Source organism: Corylus avellana, chromosome ca5 (genome assembly GCF_901000735.1).
Source record: "Corylus avellana chromosome ca5, CavTom2PMs-1.0".
Lineage (NCBI taxonomy): Eukaryota > Viridiplantae > Streptophyta > Magnoliopsida > Fagales > Betulaceae > Corylus > Corylus avellana.
Window position 1 is genome coordinate 10703556 of NC_081545.1, and position 6133 is coordinate 10709688.

Consider the following 6133-nt stretch of genomic DNA (forward strand, 5'->3'; position numbering starts at 1 on the left):
GGAAGATCAGAACAAACAAGATCAATGATGCGGCTATTGAAAGAGGCAATTTTAGATTGCAATAATTTATCAGAAAGTTGTTCATCAATCTTTTTGTATTTAACTTCTTGTTTTAAAAAATTTAAATGTTTAGTTTTAGCAAAGATAATGTTAAAGTGGCTAATATCAATTTCAAATTTGTTAGCAAAATAAATTTTACTTCAACACCCATTTTAATAGTTGAAACACCAGATTTGGCAACAGAAAAAGGATAAAGCATGCAAATGAAAGGAAGACCAAGAATAACCTTTTCAGTCATATTTTTAACAAGAACAGCAGAAGTATCAAAACAAATATCACCCTAGCAAACATGTATATTTGATTTGCAAACGGCTTCCACTGGCATAATTCAACCTTTCAGTGGATTTTTCAAAATATTTGCTGCGCACTATTCCTTCTTGAATACAATTTAAATCAGCACCAGAGTCAATCAAAGCGATGGTATCAAATGCATAATCAGGAGCAATGATAATATGAACCTTAGAATACCATTTAGGTGAAACAATCTTGTTAATAAGACTGATAATCTTAACTTCATTGGAAATCACTTTATTGCTGGATTCCGCTTCATCAGAATGCGCAGATTGCTCAGATTCCCGTACGTTAGGTTTGCTGTTCAATTTTTCTTGAATTTATTTTTTCTTTTATGCCAGTTCTTGGATTCGGTCCTGTTACTTTTTCTTGGATTTTTAAGCTTTGACTGTAAATAATGTACTTTGAGTTCTTCATTTAGGTTTGGTTTGGTTCGACTGGAATTTGGGGGTTTCTTTGTGGATTTTTGTTTTTGAAATTTTGTAACTTTTGGAGTATTTAATAAATAACTTCAGGACCTAAAGTGATGTGAAACAAACTTTTATGTTTACCACTACCATTTATTGTAACTAGGTCTGACAATTTTTGTCATGACCTAAGAACCCGATACGAAATTAAAGGGTTAGGATTTAGGAGTCTAACTTGTTTAATTAAATGGGTTGGGTTAGGATTGGCCTATATAGTCATATACCCATGCCTTGACACGAATTGAAACCTTTACACGACATAATGCCTTGCAATTTTTTATATGAGCCATGAACTCGACACGAACCCAATATAAAATTAGAGTGATAAGATTAAAGGGTTTGACCAGTTTAATTAAATGGGCCAGGTTAGGATTAACCAATATAGTCTTATACCCACACATTGACATGATCCAAACCCAACACACGTACATGAGTTGCCACCACTAATTGTAACTTTTTTTTTTTTTTTTACTTAACAAAAAAGGTTGTTATAATTTTGTATTTATCTAGTTTCCTATGATAAATATGTATAGATTGCCAAGTAATTACCAAATAGGCTAACTTAATTTGAATTAGATTAACCAAGATCTCATGTTAGTAAATCACAAGAGTCACTTCTTTAGTAGGATTAGGAAAACCTAATTTGGGGTGAAAATGGAGGAAAACCTAATAAACCTAATAAAATCGAAGGTCTAACTTTCCTAGTCCAAATAGAATTAGGAAAACCTAATTTGGGGTGAAAATGGAGTCTGGCGACATCTCTTTTTGCTCCAACGCACGAGTACTCTCAATCGCAAGGTTGAGCGCTCGATCATAGTTGTGCAATCGATCTTCTTGACTTGGGCGCTAGAGCGTTGATGCGCTCGAGCCTAGGTGCAATGCGCTCAATCGCACTGTGCCTGGATGCTTGTGCTTGATCTAAAACTTCTAGCTTTTTCCTAAATTGCGCTTTAAGCCTGAGACTTCGAGAAATGCTTCCTTTTCTTCCATGACCTACAAAGAGATAGAAAACACAAAAAAGAAATAAAATAGAACAAAATAACAAGACTAAGAAATTAACGAGTGTAAATTAAAGGGCTAAAATATGAATATTTTAGCACATAACAATTGTGTTTGTCTTTTTACGTTTGTTCATGAGTAAGAATCATTGTTTGTGTGAAAATTCATTCTTTTTCAATAATATAGTGCTGACAATGTTTGTGGGTATCATTTATGTTAAACCTTCACGAGACTTCACACTAGGGATGCCTAGGGTTTTAAAAAGCTTGTTGCATATGCCAAATGCAATCATATCTCCCACGATAGAGGATTTATGTTTCATGTTTTCATTTTATTTTTAGTTTTCTATTGCTAAGGGACTAGCAATATGTAAGTTTGGGGGTGTTTGATGAGTGTCAAATATTGCATATTTGAGCCCCTAAATTTGCATATGTTAATTCTTTAATATTGTTATTTGTTTGATGTTGTTTTGTTTTAGTGTTTTCAGGTTCCTAAGGAAAAATGCAATAAATTTCATTGATTTTGAGCTTAAAGCAAAGGAAAAAAATAATAAAAAAGCCCCCCAAACTACCCGTCGTTTTCGATTTAGCCCCCTATTGTTCCAAAAGTGATAAAGTAGCCCCCCAAACTACCAAACTATTGCATTTTGGCCACTCCGTTAGTCAAAACCGTCAGTTAGGACGGAAACTACAAAACGACGTCGTTTTGTTATGGGTAAGTTACTACAATGCCCTTTTATGAAAAAAAAAAATTGGAAAAAATATAAAAAAGTCTCCCAAACTACCTGCCGTTTTCATTTTAGCCCCTTAATGTTCAAAAAGTGATAAAATAACCCCACAACAAAACTACGTCGTTTTTCAGTTTCCGTCCAAACTGACGGTTTTGACAAACGGAGTGGCCAAAATGCAATAGTTTGGTAGTTTGGGGGGCTACTTTATCACTTTTGAAACATTAGGGGCTAAATAAAAAATGGCTGATAGTTTGGGGGGCTTTTTCATATTTTTTTCCAAAGCAAATTTTGAGAAGACCTAGATGGTGTGGTTAAGTTTAACCAAATCAAGGAAATGATTAAATCGAAATTTCTCTAATTGGAGTGAAAATTGGATTGGATTAAATTTTAGAGTTTGCACACGCCTTAGTATTTTGAACATAACTTTCAGCTCAAGTATCGGATTAAAGTTAAACTAGTGGCGTTGGCAAGCTGACTCAAAATACTATAAATCACTGTGAAATAGAATTTTCCAAATTCAGACGTTTGCTATGCCAAAAGCGTCACGCAATATAAGAACGCATATATGTGCGAATCCTATTCCGATTTGTACTAGGATTACTTCATAATTTGACTAGGAGATTAAAGTATTATTTTTCTGGGATTTCTAGGGCTTCTAAGGTTTGTTTGCTCCATATAAATAGGACCTAAAGCTTTAGAAAAAGGAAGAGGCTACAGAGGCTGCAAAGTACGAAATTTCAAGAGTAGTTCTCCATTTAGATTAGTTTTTCCTTTATTTTTTTCATAGTTATGTGTAACTAAATTCCTAACTAAGTTTGAAGATGTAGCCTCAGCAATGAAGCGCAATAAAGTTTTCATATAAGTTAATATTATTCGATTTTATTAAGTTTTAATATTTCAATTGTTCTATTTCAATTCAATTAGTGGGATAATTGCTTGGGTTTTTATTTATCAAAATATTGGATATTCACTGTGTTTCGTTCTACAGATACATTTGATGATTTTGTTTAAATTGGATATCTTTTGTGATTTACGGATACATCTGATGATTTAATTTAAACTGGATATCTTTTGTAATTTGTGCAAATAACAGATTCAGTGAATGGTTTAATTAATCTTTAAAGCCTAGTAGGAAATACATAAGATTTTTATAGTAAGAACTTCAGATATATATTGATGAACATGAGAATATATTGCTATGATTTGGTGGGTGTAAATTCCAAAACCTTGGTACTTTATCTTTTGATTATTTTTATCTTATTTAGTTTATGTTTTCTTTTTATCGCAAACAGAAAAATCACTCATCTTTTAGAACTAGGTTAAGATTCAATTGATTTAGATATAATTGTTTTCATAAACACAATTCTCTGTGGGCTCGACCTCGCACTTGCAATCCTTTTACTGCAAACGATTCGTGAACTTGCGAGTACAATTAAAATTTCACAATATATAATATTGCATACAAATATTGATTCATATTTAACATAATATGTAGTAATAATAACAACTATATATACAATATCTTAAACAAATTGATTATTATATTTTAGGTCTCAATATACCAAACGGTAAATCTAAAATCACCAAAAATAAAACAAAACTAACATATCCCATATAAAATTCAACTTCCTTATTACATAGTTTTAGGTCCAAAATGGCCTAATTTAAAAACTTAAAAACACGACTGTATAAAATCAAGAAGTATAACATCCATGTTTATCAGTATCCTAAACTCAAAACAATATTATTTAAAACAAGAGACAATTGAGAACAGTTTTCTAACAAGTCCTGCTCATGATGTGAGAACCATGTGTTTGTGTGGAAATTGTGTTTGTCAATGACATAGTGCTACAAATGTTTGTGGGTATCATTTCTGTTAAACCCTCACGAGACTTCACTCGTCCACTAGGGATGCTTAGGGGTTTAAAAGGCTTGTTGCATATGCTAAATGCAATCGTCTCTCTCACGACTGTGGACTTATGTTTCTTGCTTTTATTTTTTTTTTTTTTTTGTTTTGCTAAGGGACTAGCAAAATGTAAGTTTTGGGGTATTTGATGAGTGTCAAATATTGCATATTTGGACCCCTTAATTTGCATTTGTTAAGCCTTTAGCTTTATTATGTTTTGATGTTTTTGTTAGTTTTTGTGTTTTAGTGATTTGCAGGTTGTTAAGAGAAAAATGCGGCTTTAAGGTGAAATTTGCAACTCATTCCATTAATTCTGGGGCTTAAGACACTTCAGGGAGCATTGGCAGCAAATTGGAATCGAGCGATGATTTGCACCCGACGAGTCCCACTAAAAAGACCATATCTAAAGTTTTATAGCTTGGATTCAAGCGATCTTGGTGTTCTTGGAAAGCTAACTCAAAGATCTACAAAGTCATATTTCACAAAAGTAGGCTAATTCTGATTGGAAGTGCACTTGAGCGCACGTTTAGTGCAATCGATCGCACTTTCGCCCTACGCAGAGGAGACATGTTGCACGAGTGCGATCGAGCGCACTCAGCCAACCTAGCAGCGCTGAAACCCTAAAATTAGCTTATGAATATCATTCTTTTTCATTGTAAACGTACGGAGACTCGCTGGGGGCGCCGTACTTTGTCAAAATTCGTGTTTTTTGGGTTTTTGGAGCTTTGAACTCCAATTCTATTGTAAGTTTTACGTTTTTTTCATGATGTCAATTCAATTTGTTATTGTTTTTGTTATCATAAGAGGCTAAAACCTTAAACTAATGTTGAAGATAAAGCATCGTCATTGATAAAACATTTATGTTCTTATCGTTTTATGTATACAATGTGATTTTTAATTAAATTGTTGTTCAAAGTTAATTCAATTGTTTGATTAATTTCATTTGATTGAATATTGTCCTTTTATTCATGCTAAATTTTATATTTGTTGTGTTTCGTCTGGGGGTACATCGAATGATTAGATTGAGACTAATATCCATTGTGATCTACGAATACAGTGGATGATTTAATTTCAATCAAATAGTCGTTGTGATTCTTTTAACTGATGGATTCATCGAATGATTTAATATGCGTGTTTATGACTTTTGAACAATGTATAAACTTTTTGGTTGTCTATTGTATGTATAAAATGCAAGAACATGTTGTTTGATTTGGCGAGGCGGATTCGGATAACTTTAATACTCTTCAATTAATTGTTTTCAAATCATTTAGTTCATTTTATGTTTTTGCACGACAAAAATATGAAATTTGGAACTAGGTTAAAATAAAATTGGTTTAAATAAAAAAATTATTTTTTCCAAACACGACTCCCTATGGATTCGACTTCGCATTTACACACACACTTTACTGCACAAGACTCGTGTGCTTGCGAGTACAATTAAATTTGTACATCACCTGCCATCCCACAATGAGAAAAAATAGGTCTATCTTTCCTATAGCTGTTCTGTTTAACAAATCTAGGCCCTTGTACATACTTGGTCATAAAAACAGTGGGTTCATGATGCACAATGGGAGAGGAAATGGGAGCAGGGACAAAATTGGTCATTAGGGCAGAAGATTCATGGCTTAGAAAGGTAACGGTAATTTCTCTTTGTTTTTCCTCTTGAATTATAAAAGAAAA